The sequence below is a fragment of the Chlorocebus sabaeus genome, chromosome 3, assembly GCF_047675955.1.
Source record: "Chlorocebus sabaeus isolate Y175 chromosome 3, mChlSab1.0.hap1, whole genome shotgun sequence".
In the NCBI taxonomy this organism is placed as follows: Eukaryota; Metazoa; Chordata; class Mammalia; order Primates; family Cercopithecidae; genus Chlorocebus; species Chlorocebus sabaeus.
In genome coordinates, this window is record NC_132906.1 from 28,164,283 (window position 1) to 28,184,632 (window position 20,350).

The 20,350-nt window shown below is 42.3% G+C and overlaps 1 protein-coding gene across 1 annotated transcript in view; it reads left to right on the top strand.

Moving 5' to 3' along the window:
• Positions 1–23: 23 nt before the first annotated feature.
• TRIM13 (tripartite motif containing 13) overlaps positions 24–20,350 on the top strand; it is an 80,521-nt gene continuing 60,194 nt past the window's right edge. The window contains exon 1 of the mRNA XM_007960423.3: positions 24–97. The gene's annotated coding sequence lies outside the window, so the exon portion shown is untranslated. The remainder of the gene's footprint in view (positions 98–20,350) is intronic.

The window sequence follows — 20,350 nt, forward strand, 5'->3', positions numbered from 1 at the left end:
GTGGCGTGGCCGGCCTGAGGCTGTGGGACGCCGTGCGCCTGCGCACCAGCTGGTTTTTCCCCTTGGGCTGTTTCGCGCACGCCCTCAGCGTTGACAGGTGAGTGGGGCTGTCTGTCCCTCAGTACTCTCAGGGGTTTTCCAGTGCAGAATTTTTAAAACGCAGCACCCCTTGGTCCCGGTCTCGACATTATTTCTATGGACAGATTGACAGAAGCGAATCAGTCTGGGGGAAGGGGAGCTAATGGAAATGACTTCCGAGGTTTCCCTCCGCGGCGGGCCCAGGTTGAGCAGGCTTTGCCACCACGGAGAGCCCCCGTCTCCCTGCCGTGGCTGGTTTCCCTCACATCCTAAATAGACTCACGAGGGCCCCAGGAGTAATGCGTGTTAGTGACTGCACTGTGGATGTGCACCGGGGCTCACGCGGGCCCTAATGCATTTTCGGTGCGGAGACGCGCTCTACCTGGCCCATCGGGCTGGGCCGTCCGGGGCGCGCGGGAGGCCCCTGGGAGCACACCACTAGGGCGGGGTCGGAGGCGATTCGTGACCTGCCTCTTCCAAGCTCCCCCTGTCTGGTGCACTGAGGGTTCCGAGGAATGTGACGGGAAGCCTGCTGGGTCCCGAGGGAAGCCTTCGGCTCCTACCGTCCGCTCCTTCCTGCTTCCACACAGGAGGCCGTCACCTGTCATCTCCTTCCCCACTTAGATCATTCTTCTGTGGTAGATTTTACATCTTCAGGCCGGGTGCGGTGGCTCACACCTGTAATCCCAACACTTGGGAGGCCGAGGTGGGCGGATCACCTGAGGTCAGGAGTTCGAGACCAGGATGGCAAACAGGGTGAAACCCCGTCTCTACTAAAAATACAAAAATTAGCCGGGTGCGGTGGTGCACACCTGTAATCCCAGCCACTCAGGAGGTTGTGGCACGAGAATCACTTAAACCTGGGAGGCGGAGGTTACAGTGAGCCTAGATCGCGCCACTGCGCTCCAGCCTGGGCAACAGAGACTCTGTCTCCAAAAAAAAAAAAAAAAAGTAAGATACCACTTGGCGTCCGGAAATGTCTGGGACGACCTCTAGAATCCACCTAGCTCAAACCTCTGTTCCCAGATCAGTTTCATCCTGAAGGCTTCCCTAGAGATGGATCATCAAGTCCTGGGAAACTGGACATAAAATGCCCACTACTTAAATAATGAGTTCCCATACATAACTTTCAGTGACCCGAGTTACAAATGTTTTTTAAGGAGGATTTCTATCTATGCAATGAAGGGAATTTTTCAGGTTCCTGGTTCTGTTTACTGTCTGTACAAATGGTGCTTTCATTACAATACTAAGGGAAAGTTTTGTACGTTGAAATTGTTACCGTAGAATTAATAACCAAGGTGATTATTAAACTGATTGAGGGTTGGTCCTTTCCCCCATTGCGTATACAGTACGTTCTTGGTAATCATTTCACATGAGAAATTCTCTTTTACGGAAACCTTTATCCTTATGCTGGGAATTAAGTGCTTTGATTTTCCCGCCCCCCGCTCCCCAGCAACGGGAAGTGCTGGGGGCGGGGCGGGGGGTGAGAATTTGAACAGAATGTTGGAGAGACAAAATTTTTCTATCATTCATATATATACATATATATTGTTGAATTATTTCAAGATTTCAAGGTCAGTATTGTCCCCATTTTATAGGTGAAGAAATAGGCCTAGATGTACTAAACTTTACAACTTCAGATGAGCAGGAGATAAACAGGATTCAAGGCTTACCAGTCTGATTCCTGTTAAAAGAAAAACTTCAGCTGAACTAAATTTAAAGGAGTTAAACTGAGCAATGAACGACTGGGCAGCCCCCAGAATCACAGCAGATTCAGGGAGACTCCAGGAATGCCTCGTGGTCAGAACAAATTTTTAGACAAAAAGAGGGAAGTGACGTACAGAAATTGGCAGTGGGGTACAGAAACAGCTGCATTGGTTACAGGTGGGTGTTTGCCTTATTTGAACACAGTTTGAACAATCAGCAGCGTATGACTGGTTGAAGTATGGCCGCTGGGATTGGCCAAGACTCAGCTATTGTTACAGGTGCATACCCCTAAATTAGGTTTTCAAGCTTGTCTGCCTATTAACCTAGGTTACAGTTCATACACAAGGACTCAAATACAGAAGTACAGAATCCTTCTCAGGCCATATTTATTTTGCTTTAACACTGCTTCTCAAATTCTTTCTCTTATAATTAATGCTATAATCCTCTTAAACAAACTCTCAATTCAAAATGCAGATTTGCCCTTTTTTGTGTGTTTCATTTATCTTCACATTGGATATAAGCTGCCATAACGCATGTATAGACAATAAAATATAATAAAAATTAGTTGTTATAAAATAAAAGTTTTGTTCAGAAATATTATTAAAAGAAGTACATGTATTATATATGTAATAAACATTTAGGCCATTCAGGTCAGTCACATCTTCAGTAAAAAGCCAGACGCTAAATGGCTGTGAATTGGACATTACTGTAGAGAGGCAGAAGGGCCATAGTCTTTCCTGGCTGGAAAAGTAATTTGCTGGGGCGCTGCCCGGTGCACTTTGTGCCCATCCTAGCAACTCGAGTGTGCTCAGCAGAATGAAGTTAGCAAAACTGGTTAGCTCCCAAAACAGACTTCCCTGTCTTGGCAAATTAACGCCATCCATGAGCTCACTTTTCCTTCTGATATCTGGGATTCTAATACCCATTCATTATTACTTTCAAAGGAATTATCCTCTTTTTGAAAAGCACAACGTTAAAGATGTTTTGACACTCTTTCACAGCTATCGCTTTAAATAACAATCACAAATAAAGCCAAAAATAGTTTCTGAAGGTCATTTATCTAAGTCAAAAGCAGTAAGAATGACTACTTCAAAAAAAGAGTCTGTCTGCTTCCAAGATATGCCAGGAACTCGAGAACTGAGAACAATAATGTAAAGCTTGTGTTTCAGAGTTGAGATTAACGTTATGCTTAAGATTTTCTTTAATGTTTTTTATGCCAGCTGGACGTCTTCTGTTAGTGAATTTCCCATTCTGTACTGGGTCATATGAAATGAGTTCTTAAAAACTCATTAGTCAGTTATTAAACAAAATATTTTTCCTTAGACTAATCCAAACCACATTTGTGATCTTTTAAAAATCAGAAACATTAACAAAAACTCATTTTTCTAAAAACTGACATATTTCTGGAGCCTTAACCAATTAATTACTATAATTTTGAGTAATAGTAATTGACATTTATGTAGTGCTTATTATTGCCAGGCACTGTTCTAAGTGTTTTTTAAAATAAACTAATTTAGTCTTTGTAACAGCCATGTGAGGGAAAAACTGTCCTCCACTTTATAGATGAGGAAGCTGAAGAAAAAATAAGAAATACACTCAAAAGTTGCACAGTCAATGAAAGATGAAGCTAAATTCAAACAGACATTCTGGCTCTAGGGTCTGTGTTCTTAACCACTCTGCAAACTGCCTCCTAGGGTGTTACATTTAAAAATACATTCCTAGGTTTGGGGTGGTGCCTCATGCCTGTAATCCCAGCACTTTGGGAGGCCGAGGCAGGTGGATTGCCTGAGCTCAGGAGTTTGAAACCAGCCTGGGCAACATGGTGAAACCCTGTCTCTACTAAAAACACAAAAAAATTAGCCGGGTGTGGTGGTGTGCGCCTGTAATCCCAGCTACTTGGGAGACTGAGGCAGGAGAATCACTTGCACCCAGAGGCGGAGGTTGCAGTGAACGGAGATTGTGCCATTGCACTCCAGCCTGGGCAACTGAGGGAGACTCCATCTCAAAAAAATAATAATAATAAATAAATAAATATACATTCCTAATTTGTATTCGTCTCCTTCTATCCCCTTACCTCAGAGATTGACATTTAAATTTACTTGGCATGAATTGTGCTCATTTAATCTGGATTTCTGAATTATAAGTTACATTACCTAGATTGAACAATCAAAAATAAATAAGAAAAATAATGTGAACCTTGTAACTGCAACAGACTGCCATTAGTTGGTTCTGTTAGCGGTGCCTTTGAATATTAATATTTTTCAGGTTTGTCCTTAACAGGCTATCTGTACCAGAAAAAAAGGATATTTAGTACTTTTTTTTTTCTTTTTCTGTTTTTGAGACAGGGTCTCACTCTGTTGCCCAGGCTGGAGTGCAATGGCACCACCACACCTGGCTAATTTTTTGTGTTTTTTTTTATAGAGATGGGGTTTCACCATGTTGCCCAGGCTGGTCTTGAACTCCTAGGCTCAAGGGATCCACCCATCTTGGCCTCCTGAAGTGCTGTTTTTAAAGTCCAGTAGGGGCCAAAGAACAAGAAGTCACCATCTCCAGATTATAAAGTAAAAAAGCACTCGACATTTGCAGAAAGGACGAGACAGAAGAAAAAAACACTTCTGGGTATATATAATATCTGCAAAAAAACAAAATTATAAATATTTTGTTGAAATTGTGACTAAAATATTTAAACAATTGTGAATTGTTACTAAAATATTTCTAGTAACAAGGAAGGTCACATGGATTATTAAAATGTACCCAACATTACTAGTTTAGGATAGATACAGTATCATTTAGTCTCTATAATTTTATTTTTGTGAATGTAAAAATATTTGTAAAGTTTTTCAAGAGGCTCCACCTATAGTGACAATCCCTTCAAACCTATTTTCTCAATAATGGCCCTGCAGATGAATATCCCAGACCCAGGGACTGTCAGAAACCTGGCTTTTGTGTTGAGAAGGAACTGCTATACTTCTGTTAAAGCAAGCGTGTCTATGGTTGTAGATATGGTGCCGGATAGAATTAGTGTAGTTCTGGGGACAACTGCTAGGCCACTATGCTTTATAGATTCTGTAACCTGAGTCGTAGGGAAGGTGGGACTACTTAAAATTGTTGGTGAAAGTTTATGAAATTCTGGATTGTTTGAAAAATGCTCAAAACAAAAAACAAAAAACAAAAACCAACCCTGTGAGAGTTGGGTACAATAGTACATGTGTGTAGTCCCAGGTACTTGTGAGGTGGGAGAATCACTTGAGCCCAAGGGTTCAAAGCTATAGTGTGCTGTAATGGCACCTGTGAATAGCCACTGCACTCCAGCCTAGGCAGCGCAGCAAGATCCCATTTGTAAAACAAGAACAAAAACGTGAAATAACTTTGAAATACCAAGAGTTAGTGAGAAGAAGCTCCAGGGATACGTTTATGGCCAAGAGAACTTTAGTGTAGCAGAATAGATTTGCAAAGAATTGAGTATAATTAAAATATTTGTTTTCTTATTTTTAGCTATTCCAAACTTTTAACCAAATCCTTTTCTTTTTTTCTTTTTTTTTGAGACGGAGTCTCGCTGTGGCTCAGGCTGTTGTGCAGTGGCGCAATCTCCACTCACTGCAAGCTCTGCCTCCTGGGTTCACGCCATTCTCCTTCCTCCTCCGGAGTAGCTGGGACTACAGGCGCCCACCACCATGCCTGGCTAATTTTTTTCTATTTTTAGTAGAGACCGCGTTTCACCGTGTTAGCCAGGATGATCTCCATCTCCTGACCTCGTGATCCACCCTCTTCAGCCTCCCAAAGTGCCGGGATTATAGGCATGAGCCACCGCGCTCGGCCCAAATGCCTTAAGAATTATTTTACATCCCTTCTTAAGAAGGTAAACTTCCTGTTTGTAGATATCACGTCTTACATCTAATGCAGATATCAGTCCACATAAAACATTTAATACATTCTTAAAAAAAAAAATACGTGAAGCCTTGGAAAGGAAGGGAGAAGTTAGGAAGATACTTTAATTTTTCCAGTTTCTTAGGAAAAAAAGGAAAATTCCATTTTATATGTTCTTAATTCACTGATGTCTGCTATATAGTGAGCACTCGGTAGATATTTATAAAAACGACAAATTAATGAAGCCCCCCAAATAAGTACATATATTTTTTTTTTTTTTGAGATGGAGTCTTGCTCTGTCACCAGGCTAGAGTGCAGAGGCACAATCTCGGCTGTCTGCAACCTCCACCTCCCAGGTTCAAGTGATTCGCCTGCCTCAGACTCCTGAGTAGTGGGACTACAGGTGCATGCTGCCACGCCCAGCTAATTTTTGTATTTTTAGTAGACACGGGGTTTCACCATATTGGCCAGGATGGTCTCGATCTCTTGACCTCGTGATCCACGCGCCTCGGCCTCCCAAAATCCTGGGATTACAGGCATGAACCAACACACGCAGCCAAGTAAATACATTCTAATTACACCTCATTTAATCTACAACCAGAAAGTAGTATGTAAACTGAATTCTTAGAAAAACACTTCCACATTAAATGCACTAGGGCAGGTTGCTATATAAAGGATTTCTATAAACAATTTTTTTTTTAAGAGATGGGGTCTCACTCTTGTCACCCAGGCTGGAGTGCAGTGGTACAGTCATAGCTCACTGCAATTTTGAACTCCCGGACTCAAGCTGTCCTCCTGCCTCAGCCTCCCAAGTAGCTGGGACCAAGGTGCCTGCCACCACACCTGGCTAATTTTTTAAATTTTTTTGTAGAGATGGGGGGATCTCATTTTGTTGCCTAGGCTGGTCTTTAACTCCTGGCCTCAAGTGATCCTCCCACCTCAGCCTCCCAAAATGCTGGGATTACAGGCATGAGCCACCGTGCCCAGCCACAGATTTAAAAAAAATAACAGTTTTATTGAGATATAATTCACATATCATAGAATTCAACATTTTAAAGTATATGTTTAATGATTATAGAATGAACCATTGGTTTATAGAATATCACTGAGTTGTACAATTGTCATTATCCCCAAAAATAAACTTCATATTATTAGCAGCTACTTTCCATTCCTCCCTACTCCAGCCCCTGAAAACCACTAAATTACTTTCTGACTCTATGGGTTTACCTAGTCTGAACATTTCATATAAATGGAATCATACAGTATATAGTCTTTTTCATTATCTAGCTTCTTGCACTTAATATGATGTTTTCAGGGTTCATCCATGTTATAGTATCTATTCCTTCCTAATACTTGATTCCTTTTTATGGTTAAATAATATTCCACCATATGGATATACCATATTTTGTTCATCCATATATTTGTTGATGGACACTTGGGTTGTTGCTGCTATTTGGCAATTATGAGTAATGCTGCAAGGTTTTTGAGTGAACATATGTTTTAAATTCTCTTCATTGTATATCTAGAAGCAAAATTGCTGGATCAAATAATGACTCTATTGTTTGAAGAACTGACAAACTGCTTTCCAAAGTGGCTGTGCCATTTTACAGTCCCACTAGCAATGTACAAGAGTCCTAATTTCTCTACATTCTTGCCAGTACTTGTTATCATCTGTCTTTTTTATTTTAGCCATCCTGGTAGGTATGAAGTATTATCTCATTGTCGTTTTGATTTGCATTTCCCTGTTGACACATAATGCTGAGCATGTTTTCCTGTGCTTAGTGGTGATTTGTGTATCTTTTTTGGAGCAATACCTATTCAGATCCTTTGTCCATTTTTAAATTGGGATATTGTTATTGTTGTTGTTCTTGAGTTGTAACAGTCTTGATATATTCTAGATATAAGCCACTTATCAGATAAATAATTTACAAATATTTTCTCCCATTCCATGAGGTGTCTTTTTACTTTCTTACCTTTGAAGCACAAAAATTAATTTTGACAGAGATTTATTTATCTATTTTTTTTGTCACCTGTGCTTTGGTACTTGTGATGGTTAGTTTTATGTGCCAACTTAACTGGGTTAAGGGATGCCCCAATAGCTGGTAAACATTATTTCTGGGTATTTCTGTGAGGGTGTTTAAATGAAAGATCAGCATTTAAATCAGTCGACTGGGCCAGGCATGGTGGCTCACATCTGTAATCCCACACTTTGGGAGGCTTAGGCAGGTGGATCACTTGAGGCCAGGAGTTCAAGACCATCCTGGCCAACATGGCGAGACCCTGTCTCTATTAAAAATACAAAAAAATTAGCTGGATGTGGTGGTGGATGCCTGTAATCCCAGCACTTTGGGAGGCTGAGGCAGATGGATCACTTGAAGCCAGGAGTTCAAGACCAGCCTGGCCAACATGGCGAGACCCTGTATCTACTAAAAATACAAAAAAATTAGCTGGACGTAGTGGTGCATGCCTGTAATCCCAGCTACTCAGGAGGCTGAGGCAGGAGAATCACTTGAACCTGGGAGGCGGAGTTTGCAGTGAGGTGAGATCATGCCACTGCCCTCCAGCCTGGATGACATAGTGAGACTCTGTCTCCAAAAAAAAAAAAAAAAAAAAAAATCAGTAAACTGAGAAAGTTGATGTGCCCTCACCCATGTTAGCAGGCATTATTCAATGCATTGAGGGCTCAAATAGAACAAAAAGGTGAAGGAAGAGCAAATTCCCTTTCCCCCTTCTGGTATACCATCATCTTCCCTCAGACATCAGTGCTCCTGGCTTGGGCCTTTGACCTTGGAGACTTACACTAGCACGCACCCCCTCCTCAGGGCTCAGGCCTTGGGCCTTGGATTGGAAGCCACACCAGTGACTTCCCTGGTACTCAGGTTTTCAGACTAGAACTGAATTACACAACCAGCTTTCCTAGGTCTCTAGATTGCGCACCGCATATTGTGGGACTTCTCAGTCTTCATAATTGAGTGAGCCAATTCCCATAATAAATCCCCTCTTATATGTCTGTATGTATATTTTACTGGTTTTTTTCTTTGGAGAACCTCAACTAATCAGTGTTATATCTAAGAAACCATTGTTTAATCCAAGATCAGAAAGATTTACTCCTCTGTTTTCTTCTAAGAGTTACATGCTTTTAGTTCTTACAGTTAAGTCTTTGGTACATTTTGAGTTAATTTTTGTATGTGGTGTGAAGAAGGAGTTCAACTTCATTCTTTTGCACATAGATGTCCAATCGTCTCTGCACCAGTTGTTGAAAGGACTATTCTTTTCTCTGTTCAATTGTTTTGTCACCCTTGTTGAAAATTATACAAGACTTTTTATAACTTGAATTAACTAAGATTTTGACTATAAAGAATAATCATGCTTAGTTTAATATTTGTAAATAGGGATAGTCAGAAATCATACCAAGATTTTGAATATACCTGTATGGAATATTTATGATTGAAAATACTGCTGGGAGTTTTTCTATTGGCTATTCATTTTACAGTTACTTTTGTAAAAGTCAGTAGTAAAGCTGGCCAGGCACAGTGGCTCATGCCTATAATCCCAGCACTTTGGGAGGCTAAGGTGGGTAGATCACGAGGTCAGGAGATTGAGACCATCCTGGCCAACATAGTCAAACCCCATCTCTATGAAATACACAAAAAATTAGCCGGGCGTGGTGGCACACCCTTGTAGTCCCAGCTACTTGGGAGGCTGAGGCAGGAGAATGGTGTGAACCCAGGAGGCGGAGGTTGCAGTGAGCCGAGATGGTGCCACTGCACTCCAGCCTGGGTGACAGAGCGAGACTCCTTCTCAAAGAAAAAAAAATTGTTCTTTGACCTCAAAATCTTTGTTTTTTTTTTTTTGTTTTTGTTTTTTAGTATGTTATTTGTTTTAAGGATTCCTACAGAGTTAGCTAACATGGACCATGTTCATTTCAAATGTATAAATCACCCACTTCAGTATTTTAAGTTTATAAAAATCTTTAAATGTGTAAATCAAAAATAAAATTCTAAGGCCCCTTCTTCCCCCCGCTGTCTCAATGGACTCCCTCTTCTCAGCCAGAACACTCCAAAGTGAGCCTGAAAAACTGGTTCAGGCCATGATGGGAAGAGGGGAATCAGACATACCTCATTATGCCCTTCTCCCTTTTGGAATTCAGGAAAAGCTGACCAGCATTAACATTAACACAGACCTTAAGTCTGATAAGAAACATTTACAATCTATTCTGAAATCTGTAACCTGGAGGCTTCATCTGCATGATAAAACTTTGGTCTCCACAACCTCTTATGTAACCCAGAGTGTCCTTTCTATTCATAGTAACTCTTGCAACCAATTGCCAATCAGAAAATTTTTAAATCTACATGTAACTGGACCCCCCACCCTTCAAGATGCCCTGCCTTTCTGGACTGAACCAATGTATATCTTAAATGTATTTGATTGATGTCTCATGTCTCCCCAAAATGTATAAAACCAAACTGTGCACATATCTTGGGCACATATCAGGACCTCCTGAGGCTGTGTGATGGGTGCGTCCTTAACTCTGGCAATTTTGAGATGGAGTCTCACTCTGTTGCCCAGACTGGAGTGCAGTGGCATGACCTCGGCTCACTGCAACCTCCGCCTCCTGGGTTCAAGCGATTCTCCTGCCTCAGCCTCCTGAGTGGCTGGGACTACAGGCATGCACCACCACACCTGACCAATTTTTGTATTTTTAGTAGAGACAGGGTTTTGCCATGTTGGCCACGTTGGTTGCGAACTCCTGATCTCAAGTGATCCGCCCACCTTGGCCTCCCAAAGTGTGGGATTACAGGTGTAAGTTGCCATGCCTGGCCTGCAAAATAAATTTTCTAAAATGATAGAGTCCTAGCCAGAGCAATCAGACAAGAGAAAGAAATAAAGGGCATCCAAATTAGTAAAGAGGAAGTCAAACTATCACTGTTTGCTGATGACCGTATACCTAGAAAACCCTAAAGACTTATCCAAAAGGCTCCTTCAGCAAAGTTTCAGGATACAAAATTAATGTACACAAATCAGTAGTTGTACACCAATAGCGACCAAGCTGAGAATCAAATCAAGAACTCAACCCCTTTTATAATAGCTGCAAAAAAATCACATACTTAGGAATATACTTAACCAAAGAGGTGAAAGACCTCTACAAGGAAAACTACAAAACACTGCTGATAGAAATCATCGATGACACAGACAAATGGAAACACATCCCATGCTCATGGATGGGTGGAATATTGTGAAAATGACCATACTAACAAAAGCAATCTACAAATTCAATGCAATTCTCATCAATACCATCATCCTTCTTCACAGAACTAGAAAAAGCCATCTTAAAATTAGTATGGAACCAAAAAAGAGCCTGCATAGGCAAAGCAAGACTAAGCAAAAAGAACAAACTGGAGGTATCACATTACCTGACTTCAAACTATACTATAAGGCCATAGTCACCAAAAACAAGATGGTACTGGTATAAAAACAGGCACATAGGCTGGGTGTGGTGGCTCACACCTGTAATCCCAGCACTTTGGGAGGCCGAGGTGAGCAGATCACCTAGGTCAGGAGTTCGAGACCAGTCTGGCCAACATGGCGAAACCCCATCTCTACTAAAAATATAAAAAATTAGCTAGGCGTGGTGGCACATGCCTATAATCCCAGCTACTCAGGAGGCTGAGACAGGAGAATTGCTTGAACCCAGGAGGCAGTGATTGCAGTGAGCCAAGATCACACCACTGCACTCCAGCCTGGGCAACAGAGCAAGACTCTGTCTAAAAAAAAAAAAAAAAACAGGCACAAGACCAATGGAACAGAATAGAGAACCTAGAAACAAAGCCAAATATTTACAGCCAACTGACCTTTGGCAAAGCAAACAAAAACATAAAGTGGGGAAAGGACACCCTATTGAACAAATGGTGCTGGGATAATTGGCAAGTCACATGTAGAAGAATGAAACTAGATCCTCATCTCTCGCCTTATAAAAAAGTAAACTCAAGATGGATGAAAGACATAAATCTAAGACCTGAAACCATAAAAATTCTAGAAGAGAATATCAGAAAAACCCTTGTAGACATTGACTTAGGCAAAGACTTCATGACCAAGAAACCAAAAGCAAATGCAACAAAAACAAAGATAAATAGATGGAACTTAAACTAAAAAGCTTCTGTACAACAAAAATAATTAGAAGAATAAATGGACAACCCACAGAATGGGAGATAATTTTCACAATCTATACATCCAACAAAGGACTAATATCCAGAATCTACAAGGAACTCAAATCAGCAAGAAAATAAACAAACAGTCCCATCAAAAAGATGGATGTGGTAAAAAGGGAACACTTTTACACTGTTGGTGGGAATGTAAACTAGTACAGCCACTGTGGAAAACAGTGTGGCGATTCCTTACAGAACTAAAAGTAGATCTACCATTTGATCCAGCAGCCGCACTCCTGGGTATCTACCTAGAGGAAATTAAGTCATTACAAGAAAAAGACACTTGCACATGCCTGTTTATAGCAACACAATTCACAATTGCAAAAATATGGAACCAGCCCAAATGCCCATCAATCAACAATTGGATAAAGAAAATGTATATATATGCACCATAGAATAGTACTCGGCCATAAAAGGGAATGAAATAATGGCATTTATAGCAACCTGGATGGAATTGGAGACCATTATTCTAAGTGAAATAACTAAAAACTGGAAAACCAAACATTGTATGTTTTCACTCGTAGGTGGGAGCTAAGCTATGAGGACACAAAGACATAAAAAATGATAGAATGAACTTCGGGAACTCCGGGGAAAGGGTGGGAGAGGGGTGAGAGATAAAAGGCTACACACATTGAGTACAGTGTACAATGCTCAGGTGATGGGTGAAATTTAAAAATCTTGAAGAAAAAGGTTATTTTAAAATAATGTAAATTTGCTAATTAATTCCATGATAATATCCTTCACTTTAATGAGATCATTCTCATTTTCTGGTACTTAAAAAAGAGCTCATTTAACTTTTCAATATATTGAAAAGATATGTCATATAATTTTACAATATTTTAACTTCAAGTGTTTAATTTTTCATTGAACCAAAAAATTCTACAATACTGTCAAATAGTGAACAAAGCTTTTAAAATAACTTCCTTTGACAAGCTTAGAGAAGGCATTCAAATTTCAAATTGTTTTTCGTTATCATTGCACAGTTTTTAAATCTATTATTCATAGATTTATTTTTTTTCTTATTTAAAAATTGGGATAAGGCCGGGTGCAGTGGCTCACGCCTGTAATCCCAGCACTTTGGGAGGCCGGGGAGGGTAGATCACGACGTCAGGAGATTGAGACTATCCTGGCCAACATGGTGAAACCTTGTCTCTACTAAAATATAAAAAATTAGCTGGGTGTGGTGGCAGGCATCTGTAATCCCAGCTACTCAGAAGGCTAAGGCAGGGGAATTGCTTGAACCAGAGAGGTGGAGATTGCAGTGAGCCAAGATCATGCCACTGCACTCCAGCCTGGCAACAGAATGAGACTCTGTCTTAAAAAAAAAAAAAAAAATCAGGGTAAAAAATATAATTATTCATAACTGTTAGGCAGAATAATGGCCCCCAAAGATCTCCACATCTTAAACCTCAGAACCTGTGAATATTTGGCAAAAGGGACTTTGCAGATATGATTAAGTCAAGGATCTTGAGATGGGGAGATTATCTCAGATTATTCCTGGTGAGCCCAATATAATCAATCACAAGGGTCCTTATAAGAGGGAGGCAGGATGATCAGATATATAATGATGGAAGCAGAGGTTGGAGTGTGGTGGAACAAGGAATGTGGACAGCCTCTAGAACAAATTGTCTAACCTGTGGCCCGCAGACTGCATGTGGGCCCAGGATGGCTTTGAATGTGGCCCAACACAAATTTGTAAACTTTCTTAAAACATTATTATTATTTTTTTTTTTTTGAGACAGAGTTTCACTCTTATTGCCCAGGCTGGAGTGCAATGGTGTGATCTTGGCTCACTGCAGCCTCTGCCTCCCAGGTTCAAGCGATTCTCCTTCCTCAGCCTCCCAAGTAGCTGGTAGTACAGGCATGAGCCATCACACCTGGCTAATTTTGTATTTTTAGTAGAGATGGTGTTTCACCATTTTGAACAGGCTGGTCTCAAACTCCTGACCTCAGGTGATCCACCTCAGGTGGGCATGATAACTCATTCCTGTAATCCCAACACTTTGGGTGGGAGGCCAAGGTGGGTGGATCACTTGGGGTTAGGAGTTCCCGACCAGACTGGGCAACATTGTGAAACCCTGTCTCTACTAAAAATACAAAAATTAGCTGGGCATGGTGGTGCATGCCTGTAGTCCCAGCTACCTGGGAGGCTGAGGCAGGAGAATTGCTTGAACCTGGGAGGTGGAGGCTGCAGTGAGCTGAGATTGTGCCACTGCACTCCACCCTGGTCAACAGAGCGAGACTCCATCTCAAAAAGAAAGTAAAGAGATGGCTACCCCATAGCCCTCAGCTAACCCCTGAGGGCTGCTGGTTGCCCATTTTTATGGTTATACCTTGATTATATGTTAAACAAGGGATGGATTATTCATGCCTACCCTTTTTAGACCATATAGGGTAACTTCTTGACATTGCCATGGCATTTGTAAACTGTCATGGTGCTGGTGGGAGTGCAGCAGTGAGGACAACCAAAGGTCACTCTTGTTGCCATCTTGGTCTTGGTGGGTTTTAGCTGGCTTCTTTACTGCAACCTGTTTTATCAGCAAGGCCTTTATGACCTGTATCTTGTGCCGACTCCTATCTCATCCTGTGACTTAGAATGCCTGTCTGGGAATGTAGTCCAGTAGGTTTCAGCCTCATTTTACCCAGCCCCTATTCAAGATGGAGTTGCTCTGGTTCAAATGCCTTTGACACAGCCTCTCAGACCCACTTTAGACTTCTAAACTCTAGAACTATAATAGGAGAAAACTCTTGTTTTTTTGTTTTGTTTTTACATTTACTGGTTTATTATAAAGGATATTACAAAAAAAATACATATGAAGAGACAGGTAGGGCAAGGTATGCGGGAAGGGGTGCGGAGCTTCTGTGGATGCACCTCCCTCGATGTGCCACCCTCCAGAAACCTGCAGCTATCCAGAAACTCACTGAACCTTGTCCTCTTGGGTTGTTATGGAAGCTTCATGATGTCAGCATTCCTTCCCCCAGGGTTTAGGGTGGTACCTTCTCATGAGAAGGTCTTAAGATCTATAATCAGACAGGCTGGGGAACATTAGATCTATAATCAGATAGGCTGGGGAACATTAGAAGGAGGGTGGGAGGTCAGAGGCCTGGCCCTGAGTCTTAACCCACCATATATATATATATATATTTTTTTTTTTTTTTGAGACAGAGTCCTACTCTGTTGCCCAAACTGGAGTGTAGTGGCACAGTCTTGACTCACTGCAACCTCCATCTCCAGGGTTCAAGCAATTCTCCTGCCTCAGCCTCCCAAGCAACTGGGATTACAGGAGTGTGCCACCACGCCCAGCTAATTTTGTATTTTTAGTAGAGATGGGGTTTATCCATGTTGGCCAGGCTGGTCTCGAACTCCTGACCTCAAGTGATCCACCCACCTTGGCCTCCCAAAGTGCTGGGATTACAGGTGTGATCCACCGTGCCCAGCCCTAACCCACCCAATATTCTAACAAAAAACTGTAACAAGCGCTATGGCAGTTGGAGCCAGGAACTGTGGACAAAAACCAATATATAGCGTAACACCACATGCCATCCTCTGGTTTTCAACCATGCATCCTTTACATAAAATATATATGTTTTGGCCGGGCGCGGTGGCTCACGCCTGTAATCCCAGCACTTTGGGAGGCCGAGGCGGGTGGATCACAAGGTCAGGAGATCAAGACCACGGTGAAACCCCGTCTCTACTAAAAATACAAAAAATGAGCCGGGCGCGGTGGCGGGCGCCTGTAGTCCCAGCTACTCAGGAGGCTGAGGCAGGAGAATGGCATGAACCCAGGAGGCGGAGCTTTCAGTGAACCAGGATCGCGCCACTGCACTCCAGCTTGGGCGACAGAGTGAGACTCCGTCTCAAAAAAAGTATATATATATATACACATATATATATGTTTTATTAATGATTATGTATATATACATACACAGTCATTAGTAATTAATCCAGTCCATTATGCTGTTTGAATGACTCCCATGATGAGGCCACTCGGATTTACAGGTTTCCTCTCAATCTTGTCAGGTTCCAAAAGCAGAAGTGGCCTTGGTAAAAACAGTTGCACCTTTTCAGTCATCTGGAATAACTGAGCTAAGAGACAATGTCATCTCTTGCTCTGAGACTCTTTTGACTTGTTAATGTGATATTGAATTTTCCTCAGTTAATAACTCATTTATTTATTTGAGAGAGGGTCTGGCTCTGTCACACAGGCTGAAGTGCAGTGGCATGATCTCTGCTTACTATAGCTTCAACCTCCTAGGCTCAAGTTATCTTCCCACCTCAGCCTCCTGAATAGCTGGGACCACAGGTATGCACCACCATGCCTGGCTACTTTTTGTTTTTTTCTGCAGAGATAAGGTCTTCGTATGTTGCCCAGGCTGGTCTTAAACTCCTAGGCTCAAGCAGTCCTCCTGCCTTAATCTCCCAAGGTTTCAGGATTAGAGGCATGAGCCAATGTGCCAGCTTAATTTATTTATTTACTCTCAGCTATTATTTTTCCTTCTCTCCACTAATACCCAAACCTTTTCACCTTTGGAAGGGACATTAGAATCACCACTATGCTGGTCTAGATTGCAGGTAGCAATACAAGTCCAGCAAGTATCTCCTCCTCAATTCAAGTCTAGCGGGTATCTCACTCCCATTCAGATAGGGTAAGGTTACATAGGTACAGAACTAGTGAGCTCTTTTCACCACCAGGCAATATAGCTGCATTCACTGTTAGCCCCAATTTTGCTAGATGGGGTGAAGGCATAATCCACCCCCATCATGCCCTTAGAAATTTTGACATAGGTTTAAAAACATAGTTTTTTTTGCCTACAACTCTTTCTTGCTGTTCTAGCACTTGTAGTTGCAGCTGTGGCCCTGGGACCACTGCATCAGGTAGGGGAGAGGAAAAAAAATTTTTTTTTTTTGAGACAGAGTCTTGCTCTGTCGCCCAGGCTGGAGTGCAGTGGCACCATCTCGGCTCACTGCAAGCTCCGTCTCCTGGGTTCACGCCATTCTCCTGCCTCACCCTCCCAAGTAGCTGGGACTACAGGTGCCCGCCACTATACCCGGCTAATTTTTTGTATTTTTAGTAGAGACGGGGTTTCACCAGGTTAGCCAGGATGGTCTTGATCTCCTGACCTCATGATCTGCCTGCCTTGGCCTCCCAAAGTGCTGGGATTACAGGCGTGAGCCACCACGTCCAGCCGAGAAAAATTATTTTTGAGGTGATTTTGGGAAGAAAGAAAAATATATCGTCATTTTACCAGTCTACTCCTTTCTTGATGAGAACTGCATAGTCATCTCAGTATTCTCCCCACTCCCTTTTCCCAGATCAACCAGAAAAACAGAGAAAAAACCTACCAGGAGCACTCTAGTTTCACTCATGTTGAGTATAAGCCAGGTTTTCATGCTTTTATCTTCCCCGGTTTTAGACAACCAATATTTTAATTGCCCATTCTACTTATCTATCAAACTATTACTCTAAGGAGGATATCTCTCTGCCCATTGTTGGACATTATGGCCTGTACAGTGTGTTCCTTTGTCTGAAGAAGAAATGGTCAGCCATCCAAATCCTTGAAATATCTTTTTTTTTTTTTTTTTATGGCACTCTGAACACTTTCATCTTCCATTGGATAAGCAAAGCCTTCGCTAGAGTCAGTGTCTATTCCTTTCAAGAATTCCTATTCCATTTGTAGTCCCCCAAGGCTGCCAGCATCAGTCTCACTTGCCAGCTATGTTCAAGGCCTTCCCACCAGGAAATCTTTCCCATAGCCAATTTCTCTCTGTCTTACTGAGAAACAGAACAGTTCTTCCTAGCATTTTGTGCCTTGGAATTGCCATCCATATACCAAGCAGCTCTTGTTTGGTCAGTTGAGAGCTGTTTATCTGGCACTGTAGAATCCAGCAGTTTCTCACACAGTCCCAGAGTCAGTCCTAGGAGAAAAGAAATTCCCTGCATTCCTTGAGTAGCATGATCCTCTATAGACCATTTCCATTGTGTCATGGAACTCTTCTGGGCACTGCCATCCCCATTAGAATGTTTCTCTGACATTATCTGAGTCAGCATGCCTATCTCAGGTACAGAGGGGTGGCTTTAGTAAACGTTTCATTGCAAGTCAGTAAATGCCCTTCAAGTGGAAATTCTCTAGTCCAAAGTCCCAGTAGTTGTTGCTGGGAGGTGCCCACAGGCTTTTGCCATAAGCTCCAGGAAATGCTCCATAGAGGGTTATCAAGTGGAGAATTTGTCCCTACCAGCACTGTAGCTTCTACTCTGCATTGTGTGGGCCTGGGCAGTCTCCCTGGTTCCAACTTAGCATGTCCAATTAATATTGCTTGAAGGGCAGATTTACATGCCTTCTCTTTTACAGTACCAGGTAGGGAAAACAGTCCCCCACACAGATACAATGTTCATTCCCATGACACAATCAGATAAAAAATGCAACTACTTCACATGAAGTGTGTTCAAATATAGCGACTTTTATGGTCCTATCAACCCGTACATTTTTCTGTTTTAGTTTCAGGAACTTTTCTTCTCCACCCCCAGACCATTTACCCTCTCTTGTGTAAAAGTCTTTGGGTACCCAGCCAAGGGTTGACCCAAAGAACCCTGGTCCTCTTGTTAATCTTTAAAATCTTGGTTAGTCTGCTCGACTATTGCCCCAGGCAAATTCAGATCAGATTTTTCATTGTAACCTCTGCCTGTTAGCTTTTTAAATTTCTCCAAACTGGGAGAAATACAGCAAATTGGTTTGGGGCCCTTTAATGTTGGAGGACCAAAAGGGGCTGGCTCCCTTTGGTTCACCCAACCTTCAGGGTAGTGTTATGTTAAGACCTTTGTTTTAACTCTATCAATTTCCTTTTTGTTGTTATTGTTATCTTCTGCAGATGGGGGTCTCACTATGTTGCCCAGGCTAGTCTTGAACTCCTAGGCTCAAACAATCCTCCTACCTCAGCCTCCCAAAGTGCTGGGATTACAGGTGTGAGCTACCATGTGCAGCCAACTCCATCAATTTCCATTTTATTCATTCCATTTCTTAATAACCATCTAAAGATTCCTACCCTGCTGGGACCAGTCCCCTCTTGCCGCCACCTCCTCCTCCTCCTCCCCATTCCCCTCCCCCTCCTTCTCCTTCCCCCTTCCTCCTCCTCCTCCTCTTTTCTTGCTGCTGCTTCTGCTGCTTCTTCAGCTGCTTCAGCTGCTTCTGCATCTGCTTCTGCTGCTGCTGCTTCTGCTTCTTGCTGCTGCTGCTGCTGCTTCTGCTTCTACTTCTTCTTCTTCCTCCTCTTTCTTCTTCTTTCTTCTCCTTCTTCTCATTTCTTCTTCCTTCTCCTTTTCCCTCCTCCTCCTTCCTTCTTCTTTCTTTCCTCTCCTCCCTCTCCTTCTCCTCTTCCCCTCCCTCCCTCCTTCCCTCTCTGCTTCCCTCCTTCCCTCCTTCCCTTCCTTCCCTTCCTTCCTTCCCTTCCCGTCCTTCCTTCTTTCTTTTTTTTTTTTTTTTTCTGAGATGGAGTCTCGCTGTGTCACCTAGGCTGGAGTAGAGTGGCATGATCATGGCTCACTGTAGCATCGACCTTCTGGGTTCAAGTGATCCTCTCACTTCAGTCTCCTGAGTAGCTGGGACCACAGGTTTCTTGTATTGTCCAGGAACCATCTCTTCATGTTCTTTATTGTCAGTGTGTCATTGACAGTATCAGTGTATCATTCCTGTTTAGTTTCATGTTTCATGTGAGAAACAAGTAGCATTCTGTTATTACTCACATGCCACCATGGTTCTTCATAATCTTAATGTATTGAAGCAACATAGATCTTCTTGCCCTGCATTTATTTAATGCCGATTGCATCAAAACTCATTAGGCTACATCCTTCATCATGCTGCCCAAGAATACTAGCTTCTAATGACTCTCTCACAGGTTATGGTACTGCAATCATGACCACAAACACAGGGTTCACCCAGATTATGCAGAAAAAAATGAAAAATATTTTGTTTTCTTGTCATGCTAAATTTATTGTTTGGGAATTTTTTCAAGAGAAGACCAGGTCTTCTCTTGAACTCTTTAGACTGTAACCTTTATATTCCTAGAACGTTCCTATTTGACCACATCCCTACCTTTCACACACCACCACTGGTAGGGAGGATTGGTGAGAGACTCTCCTCTTTACACAAGGAATGTCCATTATTTGGCTAGCAAAGCTTAAGATCAACCAGGGAGATCATGATGTCACCAAGTTAATAGGAAGCAGGAAAGGATACTGATTAAAAGGCCTGACTGACATTGCAGAGGTATGGTCTCAAAAGCCTTTAAGGGAGATAGGTACTGCCACTCCAGAAGGATTGCCTGGCATGAGGTACAGAGCCTATGTATTGTGGGGTGACTGCCCTGAGTGCCAGTGACATGAGGTACCTGGGGTGCTGTAGGATACACAGATCCACACACGTGGCTCAAGCTCAAGGGTTGATAGTGAACCACAGGTAGCCCAGAGCCAAGAGCTATTAAAAATCAGCATGTCATC